Below are 15,294 nucleotides of genomic sequence, written 5' to 3'. Positions count from 1 at the left end.
ATAAAGAGTTCGATCCTTACCATCTCTCTTTTTTTTTTTCCTGGCAAAACTCTCTCTGGAGCTGAAAGGAGGGCAAGATTGGCTCCCAGCAACCCACCCTTACTTTTACTACCTGCTGGATTTCTCCTCATTCACTTCAGGGCCTTAGTTCTTTGGTGGTCTTCTGTTTTGACATCTGCTTACTCTTATCTCTAATCAGTTTTGCTGATAGACATTTCCCCTGAGTGCTGAGACTCTGCCTAATAGATATTTTCTTAAAAAAAAAAAAAAAGCCCCAACTACTACTTAGTAGTCAGGAAATTATCTTTGTGGCCCACAAGGGTGAGGGACACTGTTCCTAACATTCCCATGCAGACAGTTAAGTCTCATTCAACTTTATCTGATTTGCTCTATTCTGCTCATTATACTCTCATAAAATAACGGCTTAATGACAGCAATCCATTTTTGTTAAACCTGCAATTAGGCAGACTGCATAATCTCCCAAGGCACTGAATGATCAGAGAATGCACTGTAAGTAGTTGTTAAATAGTGCGGTAATTTGCTACACTGTCTGCCAGATTAAGGAACTGAACTTGGAACTTGTAGCTTAAAGTGAGGAGGAGCAGTTGCAACAATTGGTCACCTGATGGAAAACTCTTCAGAAACAAAAAAGTATCACACATCAAAGTACAAGGTTTTACAGCAAGAGAAATGGGTAAAATGAAATGTTTTGCCCTCAGCTGATACTAATGCTTACTACAATATATAACTGCCAACATTTTGCTCTGATGGTTGTGCAAAAGATGGTGGCTCTCCAACAGATGGGAATGCCACAGCACCCCATAACAAAGCATGAGTTCTTGTTAGTTTAGAAATGCTACACTGAATTTCCAGCTAGACAGCTACTGTGCATGAGGGACAACAAATAGAATAAGCCAGGCACTGGTCCCAACGCCTTCCAAAACCTTAGAAACCATAACACAGAGTATTAGAAAGGATACTGTGAAGAAATTTTTATGTATTGTCAGGATTCTTGAGAAAATCCCTGACTGATTTCTTGTTGCTCATCTTAACAAAGTAAACAGAACCACAGAGAGAGGAGGAACTGAGTCCTGGGTGATTTTGATTTGAACTTTCAAAGGGAGTGGGATGGTAAGGAAAGTTTGCATCTGGGCTTTTAAACAGTAGTCTTTAAAAAAATCAATTTTTTTCTGGGTCTATCAAATGTAATTTTTATTGGATTTCCTTCTGCTGGTTTGTTTTTATTCCTTTTCAGTGAAAACAAAGACAACACACTTGCAAAAACATGTCTGAGTCCAGACGGTCAGTGCAGGAAATTCCTGCAGTTCTGGTGAAAACTGGAACTGGAGGGAGCAGGGGGACACATGCTCAGGATGAGCTACAGCATGAATCCAAGAGATGCCTGGCCATTTTGGATCTGCCCCACCATCCATGAGCACACAGACAGGTCGAACTGCCAGCTGGCAAGAGCCCAGGTGTGGCAATGTGGACTTTTACCTGACAGTTCAGGTGACTACAAAAAGGGAAGGACAAAAGCCTATCAAATCTAATTGAGGAGTAACCTGAAGTTAGGGCTTTAAGGCAGCACCGGTGCAGGAATCCATAGGAAATCTGGAGTCCCTGATTCCAGGGCTGCAGTTAACTCATTTCCACTTGTTTTTAAAGCATGGTGCAAACCTAAAAGCTGTTAATAAATTCATAGCACCGTATTCAGAACTGAAGTGAAAGACCATGAGGACACATACAGCATCCTCAGCAAAACTCAGAGTGCTCCTTCCCCCAGAATGAGTAACAACTCTGTGTCTTGTTAATAACAGTTTATAACCTCATTAAAGTAAGTAAATACAGCAGAGCTGGGAATGCAAAGTCTGTGCTAGACAATTGTGTCTTGATGGCTCCTCATCTCTGGGCCTTATCTGCAGCCTTACCCAAGCAGCTGGCAAGCACTGTCTCCAAAGTGCTGATGTCTCTGTGCAGTTGTGGAGAGGGAAATAACATTAGATCAGCTCCCTGGGAAAAGGTCTTGCAGAGCCCTGAACTGTGCGGCCAGTTTTCTTGTCACTCCTGGCAAAGCAGTGATCTCATCCTCGCCGTCTCCAAACTCTCTATCTCCAGTGTAGGAGAGGGAGGCAGCAAGGGACAAGGGGAGAGGGAGAGGGAAGCTGTGAAAAGAAAGATCCCATTGTTAGAGTGCTCTTATTTGTGTGAATGCTTGCCAAGACAACAAGATTGGGTCTGATGACATGAACTTGAGGGTCAGTGGGGAGCTGCGAAAAAATGCCTGAACGCCTTCAGAAAAAAAACCCCAACTTCCAGATGTGAGTGAGCCTTCTTTCAGCCATCCAGTCCCTGAAGTCTACCAGATTAAATGGCCTGAAGATGCCTGCATCCATTTGCGTGGCTGAGCAATTGCAATACTTGCCTTGGAAGGGGAAACTGAATCAAAATCTTACACCCGACCATGTGCTTCAAGGTGTGTTGGTATTGAATTACTCTTCAGGAACAGGGTCATAAAGGACAGAAGAAATCCAGAATCCCCCCTTAAGGAAAAGCTGGGAATGAATTGCAAAAGCCTAGGGCTGTGCTGCACATCTTGAATGAACTGTATGCAGAGATCCATCCTCTCTCACTGTTTAAAAGCAAAAACAAGACTGAAAATACTCAGGTACTAACATTTATTGCCAAAAAAGCCAAACAAAAATGTCAGGTACAAGCCCAGCATCTGGCCTAAGTAACTCCTGAATGCCACCATCATGTAGGAGGGAATTTATTCTGAGTTCAGGTCAGTTTACACTCACTGAGGATGTGCCCAGCCCCGCACCCATCCCTCTGGGTCTTGCAGAGAGCAATCACAGCTATCAGGAGAAGTTGGTGCTGATGGGGCTGATAGAATGCACTGACAGAGCAGATAGAGCATTTGCAAAAGCCAGGGCCATGGGTTGCACACAGGAGGGAAGAGACAGCTCTTATTCCAACTAATTAGATACTGGGCTCAGCTGACAGTTATTAATTTTAAAACAACTCCAGAACTTACAGTGCCTCAGAACCACTCATCTGGTTATTTGGGTTATTTGCAAGCTGCTTTTGCAGCAGGTGCCTATGACTTGGCAGTGGACGAGTATGTCTGGGTCCAAGCCACCTTCTTTCTGCTCAGCTCAACACCACTTTGTTTCCTCAGCTTCCTCCTTTCCCAAGGTGTGATGGAATGAGTGTTTGTGAAGGTTGAAAGCACTTGCTAATTTGGGGGTTGTCTGGGAATATTCCGGTGGCTCTGCATTTCCAATGTCTGTGAAGCCAAGCTGACAGTTCACTTATACTCCCAGTTTTCCCCTCCCCCTCTGCAACTTTTTCCAGAGCCTGTTTCTCGCTGACATCCACCTCCCCACAGCCCCTCTCTCCAATTCCCCCTCTCTTCATTTTTTAAAATCGACCTGGTCTTTGTTGTACTAATTAGATTATCTCTGCTTGAGGGACCCAGAGAGCAGCCCCAACAGAGCAGAGCCTGGAAAGACAGGACACATAATCCCTGTTATCAAGAAGGCTGTCATTTGGCATGTAGATCAGCTAATTCTTTCAATACCATGGGACCAATTGTACATCTCAATATTGATTTTCCCCCCAAGATATGATCTCTTACATTCCTACATCAGTCTCACTTGCCCTGGCTAAAAGGCTCCATTTACCATAAGGCAATACAACACGTGCATTCACACCCCCACCCAGCCCCCCTCCCAGCTTTCTGAATTCACAAATGAGAAGGTGCTTTGTGGGGAGGGTGAGAGGGTGAGCAAACGCGGGCGAGGCAAGTTAACACAACAATTTCAGGGGGGGACAGGGAATGAGGCAAACCTACTGCACTTTCACTTTGCATTACCAAGTAATTAATTCAGAGCTGACTGACATCAAAGGTTGAAGGCCAGTCATGGGAAGGGGCATTAGCAATAAATCATATGCTAAAAGCAGTAATGCTTTGAGTCAAGCCACATCGCTACCATTCAGCAACCAGCCTGTTAAATAAGTTTCTGCTTGTTTCTCTTGTTCTTCCTTTCCACTCACCTCAGTATTAATTTCAAGAGATGCTATTCATATTTTGTGCTACATACAAATCACCTGTAGCTAACTGCAAAAAGGAGAAACACAGCAATGGACTGACCTTCATTTGAGATACCAAAATGCTTTAAATGATAATCAACAAATCAACTTGCACAGACCCCCCTTTATCATGATTATCCTTTCAAGGATAACCATGGGGAATCAGATCCTCAAGGTAGTCATTTCTGTCAGTTTAGAGGACTTTTACTGTTGGTGCACCTGAAAACCTCCTTGTTGTCTTCCTACAAATGTATGTCACTGGACAGTCTGTGTTCAACTGCTTGCACCTAACCTTTTTTTTTCTGTCCCAAATTACATTCATAGCCTGACTATTTAAAAACAGGTTTGGGTTATATCATTCATTTTCTATGCTCAGTGAGACTTACATTAGAAAGAAAGAGGAAAGAAATCATTCCCAAGCAAAGGAAGAGGGAAAAATTCCTGCAGTTCCACCATCTAAGCAGCTCTCCTGACTTACACCAGCTGAGGACTGTGCAGCTGTAACAAACAGCCTGTCGAGCCTGATGTTGGCACCTGTTAATACCATCCACAGAGCTGAAAACATTTCATTGCCAGGAAACTTGATCCACAGCACTGGGATCACATCCTCCACTTCCAAAAAGTGTCATAGGATCTCTTACTTCCTCCTGGACAGCCATCAGAGCCAGAAAAAACAGGACCTGGGTCCAATGCCTCAGCTGAAAGCAGCCTTCCAGCAGCGCAGAGCTTCCTGTAGAGCCTGAACAACTCTGCCAGCATCAAAGACAAATACACGTTTGAGGACCACTCTTTTGTTTAAGGGCTCCCTCTGCCTAAGTTACCTCCTCTCCATTCCCTACTAGCCTTTCCACTCCTGCTTTCCAACTACTCAACTCTTCCAGCTAAACATTGGCTCTTTTTTTTCCACACTGCAATGATCCAAACACCTAAATTATATTCAACATGTGACCAACACATGGACATGTTGAAAAAAAAAAAAAAGCAAAGAAAGAAAAGAACTCCTCAGACATTTATACTTTTGTGATGCAGAAGGATGATAAATCAAGAAAACATTTTATGCCCAACACTACGGTTCACAGATTTTCTCAAAAGGCAACTTCATAAAACAGCACACCTTCAAAAATCAATTCTGGGCTGGATTCTCTTCTCTGGGAGATAGGGAAGAGAAAGAAAAATTCTAGGGAAAAACTCCCTTCTAGGGGAAGAAAAATCTTGGCAAATGAGATTTAAGAGTACCCAAGCTGCCTGGCTCTTCTGGTCAGCAGTGTGGTGGGGATGTGCTCCTGTCATGGGAGACATGAGGTCTCCCCTGCTTCTGTGGGAGTGCACGGGAGCATTAGCAATTCAACTACACCCTGTCACATAAGAGCATAACAGGCACACAAATAGAGACTCAGACCTCAAAGGACTTCCAAAAGCAGAGCCAAGGGTAGAAGCAACATTTATGAGAGAAGGAGACATTTCTCCCAGCCCCTGACTGTACATGCTGGATGGTGCAACCAGAGAGGAACCAGGGAGAGAAAGCAAGCAAAGTGAGGAAAAATGAGAGCTTATGTTGTCCCTCTGTAACATCACCTCTGAGATCTCTGGGGCTGTTGGCTCCTTCTCCCATCCCAAGCCCCAGAAAATAACATCAACAATAAATATCAAATGGCTGTTAATCTCTCCCCATTGCCCATATGGAAGGATGGAAAATACATATCACAGCAGTGACTCATTAACAGTGTGGAATGAAAGGCATCATTTTCAGAAGGGATCAATCACCGTGACTGAAGAACATCCTCACTCACAAGGGATGAGAAAAGAGAAAGTAATGGAAGAGAGACTCTCTTGCCTCTTTTCAATGGCCACAACCTCATTCTTTAGACTCCAAAATGCAGATGGCAATGTGTAGGTATTACTGAGGGACCAAAGTGTGCAGGGCCTCCTGGGAGCCAGTCCCTTAGGAAACCACAGCTCTGCAAGCAGTGGGACCAAAGAGTCCCATTTTCCTGTAGTTTTGCACCTTGCAGGTGTGTTTTTTGGAGTCTAGTAAATGGAAAATTTTGACTGAAATGGTTCCTAGCTTGGGGGGGGTGGGGGGGGCACTTTTGAACTCTGGAGTCTGCTCAGCTAGAGCATGAATGTCTGTCCTCTAATCAGGTATTTACTAACATGAAACCTGTAAGGAGGAAAATCTCCGAATTGCTTATTTCCTGCTGTCCAATGGTTTTGAAAACTATTTTTGAGGCAGAGGTATCCACACACACACCACACAACGTGCACCATGAGGCTCCACGTACCACTTGGCCTTTGGGATTTGGGCTTAAAATGGGGTTTGCCTAAGGAAGCACAGCAGCAGCTGAAAGAGATTTTCAAATTTCCTCTAGTTTGTTGTATTTTGGAAACTCACTCCATGCAGACATTTAGGCTTGTTTTCACTCAGATTAAGAACAATGCCCAAAATCTCAGTGAAATGTCACAATCATGACTCCAGAAAGACTGTTACAATGGCAAGCTCCTGCTGTGCCTTTACTTTGGGTCTCAAGCCTACTCAATTCATCCAAAGTTTGAGAGTCTCTACAGCACATGGCAGAGGCATCCCACCTATTTGGAAACTCCAGTAGAGTGTAGTGGCTCTCACTCTGATCCTGGAAGCAGCAAGATTTCTGCATGTGCAATGTCACGATGTGTGGCTGACTAGTGCTTGGAAAAGGAGGATGCTCTGTATCTCCCTTCCTCTTCACTGCCCTCCACAGGGCTGCACAGATTTATCCAGAGTTTCTTTGTGAGAGCTCAGCTCCCCACCACAGTGCCCAGTGCCCAGAGGCAGGCAAACTGCCAGGGAAGGTCCCTGGAGAGCTGCAGGGGAAGACAGCTTTCCTTTACGCCTGCCAAGTCTGCGGTCCTACCACAGCCCTGCCAAGGAGGGGAAACCTGAGGAAATACGTAACAGCACATTCTTCAGCATTGCTTTTCCCCTCTCAGGCTTGCACCTTCTCTGGCTCAGTGCCACGTGGCCATCTGGGGTGGGGGAGAGCTGCACTGCATCTTTTGTGGGATCATGTGCCTTAACGCTCTCCTTTCCCATCACCACAACGAGCCCTCTGCTCCATATGTCAGGGGTGGAAGCAGGCCCAGGGATTACATCCAAACAGATCTCTGCTACCTGCAGGATGACCCTAAATTGAAGTATCTTCAATGACAAAAAAAAAAATCAAACTCAAAATCCTACCAGGTGCCTATAGACAGCCAGTAGGGCAGGAGACCCAATTTCACACCATATGGGGAAAGGAACATTAGCAGCCCCACTTTGAGGAGGGCCCTGGGGCTTATCTGCTGCTTGGGAGGAAGGTCAGCTGTGTACTCTGCACAGAGGAATGCCATGGCTGAGGGGTGGCTGCTATCAAGCCCCACACATTCAGGAAATTCTTTGGCTCTTCTCACCTACCCAATGGTTTTCCCTGGTGTTTAAAGCCTGGTTGGCAGAGCTGGCCAGCACCATGGTTTGTCTCAGGTCAGCAGCGAGCACTAATGCTGGGTGTCTCTTTGGGAGGTGATCCTCTGATAGGGAACACTACTTAGAGCAGGGTGGCAGAGAGATGCTGGCCCCAACTAGGAACTGAGCTCTTGAATTGCTTCCTTCTCCTTTCACAGGAGCCATCTAGTCTTCAAGAAACTGATACTCTGTGAACTCTAAAATGCTGCTAGAACAAGCAAAAAACAACCCAACTCTAATGCTAGACACGACTCCAGTGTTTGTCCTAGTCACACTAGTAAAGCTAGGTTTGCTACAAACCTGCTCAAGTTTTCCTGCTCAAGATTTTGTAGGGACTTTCTTGTTTTGAAATTGATTTCCTCTAGGGGAGAATCTATTTCTGACAAATTTTCAGGTTTTGGGGGTAGGAAAAGTGTGGAGATGAATACACACACCTGTGTATCAAGAACAACTTTTTTTGCCATCCAAACTTCACCCACAGGAAGAACACAGATTGCCCAAAAGAACAGGTGAAACAGTTCTCAGGAGGTGTCTGAAAGATTATTTCCTTAATGCAAGAATGTATTTGCACCAGATCAGGCATTATGAGGTATCTTACTCTGGGTTTCCTCACTGACATGCCAGAGCAGGATTTAAAAAACACACTCACCTTGCATAAAAAAAAAACATTCAGAAGTTTTCCACATCCCCCACTAGAGAGAAGCTCTTGTCAGAAAGAAGAAAAAAAAACACTTTGAGAAGTGGTTGTTTTTATCTTTGACAAGGGAATATTTCAGTACAGATGACCTGACAACAGGCTTTGGATAGGAAAACAAAGATTGCTTGAAACAGAGTTGAGACAGGCTAAAAGGAACTAACAAGTCTTTAAGAATATTAGGCAATGGAATGGTGGAGAGGAGACTCCCCCAGCACCCAGGGAGTTTCACAAAATAGCTAAGAATTCTCAGGAAAGATAAAAACCCAAACACACCCCAAAAATCCCCAGCCACTCCTAAGACACAACTGTTATTTATCCTGGCAATTGCTAGATGTCTTATATCACAAAGCACAACCAAAAAACCCATAACAGAACTCAATTCCAAATCACCATTTGAAAGCAAACACTGGGTGACAGGGAAGAGGCAGAAGGCTGTCTTTCCTCAGCTCCCAGTTATCATAGAATCATAGAATGGTAGGGTTGGAAGGGACCTTTAGAGATCATCCAGTCCAACCCCCCTGCAGAAGCAGATTCACCTAGATCAGGTCGCATAGAAACGTGTCCAGGCGGGTCTTGAAGACCTCCAAGGAAGGAGCCTCCACAACCCCTCTGGGCAGCCTGTGCCAGGGCTCCATCACCCTCACAGTGAAAGAGTTTTTTTCTTATGTTTAAGTGGAACTTTTTGTGTTCCAGCTTCATTCCATTACCCTTTGTCCTGTTGCTAGCTACTACAGAAAAAAGGGATGTCCCAACCTCCTGACACCCACCCTTTAGATATTTGTAAATGTTAATAAGATCTCCCCTCAGTCTCCTCTTCTCCAGACTAAACAGCCCCAGTTCCTGCAGCCTTTCCTCCTATGAAAGATGTTCCAGTCCCCTGATCATCTTGGTGTCCCTGCACTGGACTCTCTCCAGCACTTCGCTGTCCCTCCTGAGCTGAGGAGCCCAGAACTGGACACAGGACTCCAGATGAGGCCTCACCAGGGCAAGTAGAGAGGGAGAAGAACCTCCCTTGACCTGCTGGCCACACTCTTCTTGATGCATCCCGGTATGCCATTGGCCTTCTTGGCCACGAGGGCACATTGCTGGCTCATATACAATGTGTCAGCTGTCTCCAGATGAGGCCCATCAAACCAACCACCATGCCAGAAGAGCATCCTCTACAACTGGCTCTCCTCAGCAAGCCTTTCCTTCCTGAGCATGGGCAAGGGCATCATTTTGTCATCTCATCACTGCCTGTAGCCACATCACAAAGGCATTGAAAAGAGACATAATTTAATAGGTCAGTATTTAAAGGTGCAAGTGGGATAGGCTGTTTTTTTTCTGGAATCTCTTTCACTGAAAAAGCTAATTCATGTTAATTTAATCAGGTTGTTATCCTCACAAACTATGATTTCTGTGCACAAGGCTGAAGAGCTGGCAGCTCTGTGCTCTCTGATTGCCAAAGGACTAACCACCAAGCCACAGTCTGCTATTTAAGCTCCTCAATGGGGTTTTTTTTTCCATCACAAAATTTTATTTTCATTTGCTTTGCAAAACTTCAGGATGAAGTTTCCATGGCAGCTGTCTGAGGCTGAGCATGGGGTGCTTGCTGAAAGTTCCCATCAAGGTGGTCCTTGTTCCTACTGGAAACCTGAGCAGAGAAGATACGTGCTGTATATGTTATACCCAGGCAGGTACAGTGCAGCTTTAAGACCTGCAAGCTTTGAAGAAGCAGCTGGAAATTTGGGAGAAGAAAACTGCAATGTTTGTAAACAGTGCTTTAAATGAAGCCAGAGTGGAAATGAAAAACAAGGCAGGATCAGGTGGCATCCAGGGCAGGGTGAATCTTTCACATACTTGGCATTGGATGAAGAAGGGTAAGCAGCCAGACAAGAATATAGGTTAGGGAAGAAAGTGATGGAATGTAATGGAGAGCAGAGAAGTAGCTGGACTCAGTGGTGGATAGTGGGAGAGTTAGAGAAGTGAAATAGACTTCTACAACTTTGGAGTGGCAAGGAAAATGGAGGGGGAATTGTGGAGGAGAAGGAGTAAATGCATCAAGGAGGGATGATGCACTGTGTACCACCAGCATTCTCCAGGAAGACATGCTGTGGGAGAGGAGAGGAGAGGAGAGGAGAGGAGAGGAGAGGAGAGGAGAGGAGAGGAGAGGAGAGGAGAGGAGAGGAGAGGAGAGGAGAGGAGAGGAGAGGAGAGGAGAGGAGAGGAGAGGAGGCAGGCCACATAAAAGGAGGATCTGAAGTTTGCAGGTGGTGTATTTTGTCAAGTTGGATAAGCTAGAGCTGTTCCTCGTGGAAGAGAACGGTACCAAAGGAGGAGCTCAGCAGCCTTGTGGGATTCAAGAGCATTAATGCTGTGAAAACAAGAAGCTCTTGTGTTCAATGGAGACATTATAAAAGTCCGTTTCTTAACATGAGAGTCTCGCATGCCACTTCAAATGTTGCACAGGCTTCTTCTAAGCTCTTCAATCCATACTCCTGGGTGCGAATGTTCAGCAACAAACTCATCCCTCCTGGAGACCTTCTTGGTTTCATGCCTGTTAAATTACTCACAGAGAAACATTTTAACCTTCCCACACAGATAAAAAAATGTTGCATACCCAGAGCAAGCCTAGATTACCTATCCCAGCCAGTTGTAAAAGCAGATTGCAGCAGATTTAACGGCTAAATTTGCTAGATTATTATAAGCAGCAGAGGATGAATGCTTTTTCTTATATATATCATCCAAAATGACCCCCAATAAAAAGAAGGAATGCAAACGCCACTGCCTCACACCCTGAGAGACACTACATCATCTTGGTCTGGTATACATCAGTGGATTTTGATTCTTTCACGTGTTATATCTGGAGGTCAAGGCAGAGAGTGATTTTAACATACCCAAATTCTAAGTGTCAGACATCTGAAGCAGATTAATGATGTCTGTGTAAAACTCCCCCTGATAAAATGCTACGGTTTGGACCCCATCTCCAGCCTGACTGTGGGACTAAAGCAATCTTCTTCAACTCAAGCTGAACCTGTTGTTGTTTAGTTTATTCTTAGCTGGACAAAACTTATGAAGAAGTTAGAGCTCTCTTCACTCTCTCCTGACTGCATCAGGGGTGAGAGGAAATAAAAGCAAAAAAAAAAAAAGACTCCTGCTTATTTCTGCCATAAAGGCTCAAAAGATTGCTCTCAGCTCACACTCAAGCTCACAGAAAGTAAATAATCATCATGTGGGATGCTGAACACCCACAAGTCGCTGCTCTGTAGGGATGATGGCTTTTCATGACTGCCCCTTCAAGATGTAAGAGGCTTGTTGTAGACACGGCGTAGGTCTGAGTCCTGAATCTTAACCTGGTTCTCTCACCGGCCTGGAGAGTGATATGGAAAAGTCATTTTGCTGCTCTGTGCCTTTGCCTTGCTTCAAAGCCCCCCACGCTCTGTATTTGGCTCTCCCCCTGCTCTCACACTGCCTAGGAAAACCTCGACTGCGGGCAGCACATGCAAGGGTAACTAAATCATGATTAGTCACTCTGATGCCAGTGGGGTAAATCTGGAGAGTCAGTACTTCATTACTCATTTCTATTTATTTGGCTGAGGTAGTGCAAAGCCTATTTTTAAAATAAAGTAATTAAAATGTTGACAGAGGGTTGCTGCTTTTGGAAGAAAAAAATGCTGAGGACTTTCCCAGACTGAAAACTGTTTAGGGCACTACTCTCATCCATCACTCTGTACGGCTCTGGGGTAACTCCTTACAACTGCAAGTCATTCTCTATCAGCACACAGGGACAGCTCTCGAGCAAGACACAAATAGAAACAGGCACAAAGCTGCTTATTGGTAAATAAATTAAAGAAGGGGATTTGGGAGAAGGAAACAAGACAAAGCTCACTCTGTCAGGAGAGCAGAGATTTACGTGAGAGATTCACTGGTGCTTCAGGCCACTGCTGCCATTTTCCAGGGTATGAATGGATGGATCTTTTGCATACGTTCTGCTGGGTTGACTTAAGTAAGTCTTGACAACTCTCTTTCCCCAGGGACTAGACTAAAAGTATTGTTTAGAAATCTAATATATGGTTTATTTACTCAATTTGTGCTGAGCACTACAGTTCCTTCAGGCCAGCTTCAGCAGTCCATTACTCCATTAATGCTCCATTACTGAAATTAGTGCTGTAATTGGAAGGAGGGAGGATGATGGGGAAGGGGACACTTTTTAAAGGAGCAGGTCCTGCTTAATCCCATCATGGAAGAAAAGCATTAGAAAAAAACTCAACTGCTCCCCCTCAAGCCATTCCCTTAGGGAAAGGAGTAGAGAAGAGAAACTTCTCTCTGGTGGGTGACAGGCAATAGCTGTGCAGTGCACAGATAGACCTGAAGAACTCACCTGGAAGACTCCCTTCAAATCAGAAGACAAAGTGACATTGTCAAGATGCCTCCACACAGAGGTCCCCTGTGCCAGAAGACACTTAGGATTCACTTTAAGCTTCTGGTCCCTTGCAGGGAGATGCCCACTACACAGGCAGCCTACAGCTGGCTGCTTCACAGCCCTAACAGCCCCAAAGAGAGGAAAGGGAAGAGATGTGGTGCTAAGAGAGACAGCTTAGTCACTGAGGTGGTGCATAGAGTTGAGTTTGATTCCTGTCCTTGAGGTCATGGAAGGTGTAACTGTGTTTGGGGTGGCTGAGATTCTTTTTGCTACTTTGCTTAGAATCATAGAACCATAGAATGGTAGGGGTTGGAAGGGACCTTTAGAGATCATCTGGTCCAATCCCCCTGCAGAAGCAGGTTCACCTAGATCAGGTCTCATCTATTCCCCAAAATACTTTGCAGCATGAACAATTCAGAATCTGTGTATGAATATTAAGTAGCCAGCTAAATTACAAGGAAATTTCACAGATATTGTATCCAAGAATTGTCTCTGTGCATAGGATCACATAGTTTGCAACAATTTTTCAACATTAATTGCAAGCTGATTACTGAGTAACAAATACCCTATGTGATTGTTCTGGATAACTGAAATATATACTGCAAATATACATATTTATTGGTTTAGTTAAATAGAAGACCTGTCATAAGACTAGCAGCAAGGTAATACAGTAGCCCTAGAGAGGTCATCTGTTACAAGAGATTAAAGAATTTACAATATGAAAAAAATGTCAGAGCTTTTAGCTGGGCTGCTGCTGCTTCCATCTTCCAGCCAGTGACACGATTTTTTTTGCCAGGGCTGGAACTGGAAAGTCCCAAAGGAAGCCAAAGAACTAAAAGATTTTCCTATGGGGTTGAGGGATGGTGAGGACAGGCAATAATCCTGAATTTGTTCACGAGGAGCAGATTGATACAGAGACGGACTTTGCTGGAGGGGTCAAACCAGTAAAACTTAGCTATCTGCTATTAATGCATGGTAGGGCTTAGGGTAAAGTGCACGTCATATCCTTCTCTTCTCACATTTGGCTTTGTTGCTGTCACACAGACTTAACAAGATTTGCTCTAGAGAAGCTGTTTGATTCCTGGGATAAACCATTTCTCTGGAAAGGGAGCCTGTGGGCATCCCAGCCCGACCCTCTCTCCAGCATTGGCTGCAGCCCAGTGAGAGTTCAGCTGCAAGCACAAGGTCCATTGCAAGGAGGAGAAGGTAGAGGCTGAGGGAGAGAAACGTGGTCTCTCCCTCCCCCAACAAGTGATGTCTATCCTATGACCAAGAAAAAAATCCCTCAAATCAGCCTAGAAATAAATGCAAGCAAACCTTTCATCTTACATGCTTATGAAAAAGAAATCTAGCTCTCTTCCTTTCAGACCTCTGTGTTCTGGGGACAGGTCTGCACCCCTTATGGGATAAATGGAAGATGCTACTCCTTCAGGCTGTGCTTCTGATCAAGGCAGGTTTCCCTTAAAGCTCTACCAGGCAGAATAAGAGTTTGACACTCTTTCCCTGCCCAAAATCTGAGCTGCAGGTGACCACTGAGGATGCTGAGGAGAGTTGCATCAGCAAGAGCATGCAGATGGCTGTAGGGATGGCTGGAAGCCACTCTGCAGGATCCATTGCCTTGGGAGAGCCAAGGCATCCCAGCGTCCCAGGGTGCTGTCTCTCTGAGCATCTGGCTGTGCCTCAGAGACCTGTGTATCTCCACTGGCTGCCAGGGAGCAGGCAGGAACCCAGTCCCCCCTGCTGCTAAGCCCTTGGCTAAGAAATGCCTCAGCATGCCAGGATGCTAAATATGCAAAATATCCCCCTGTTGATGTACTCCTGCTGAGTATTTCCCTGTACTCTGTGCTGCTGAGCCTACACTTTGAACAATGTGTCCAGTTCTGGGTCTCTCACTAAAAGAAGGACATTGAGGAGCTGGAGTGTGTCCAGAGACAGGCAATGAAGCTGAGGAAGGGTCTGGAGCACAAGTCTGACAAGAAGCAGCTGAGGGAGATAGAGGTGTTTAGCCTGGAGAAGAGGAGGCTGAGAAGACATGATCACTCTCTGTAACTCCTTGAAAGGAGATTGTAGTGAGATGGGGGTTGGTCTCTTCTCCCAAATAACAAGTGATCGGACAAAGGGAAATGGCCTCAAGTTGCACCAAGGGGAGGTTTAGATTGGAGATGAGAAGGAACTTTTTTCACTAAGAGGTTTGTTAGACCCTGTCCCAGGCTGCCCAGGGTTGGGGGAGGGGGTGAGTCCCCATCACTGGAGATATTTAAAAGCCATGTAGCTGAGGTGCTGAGGGATGTGGTTTAGTACTGGGCTTGACAGTGTGAGACAAGTGGTTGGACTCAATGATCTTAAAGGTCTTTTGCAATCAAAACAATTCTATGATGAACACCACTGAAGGAGGATGACTGAAATGCAGATGGGCATTTCATCAGGGTGAAGCCTGACAAGATACAGTGGAAACAACATTAACAAGAATAACAAAGCTTCAGTTCTCCATCTTTCTAACTTCCAAGCTGTCTTGGAGTTCTCAGCAAGGGCTTCAAGAGCAGAAGTAAGACTGGGAAGGACAGGTGAATGCCCTCTCCACAATTAAATTCCAATTAACACGCTATCAGTGACGAAGGACACATT

The sequence above is a fragment of the Colius striatus genome, chromosome 5 (genome assembly GCF_028858725.1).
Source record: "Colius striatus isolate bColStr4 chromosome 5, bColStr4.1.hap1, whole genome shotgun sequence".
Classification (NCBI taxonomy): domain Eukaryota; kingdom Metazoa; phylum Chordata; class Aves; order Coliiformes; family Coliidae; genus Colius; species Colius striatus.
This window is presented reverse-complemented; position numbering follows the sequence as displayed.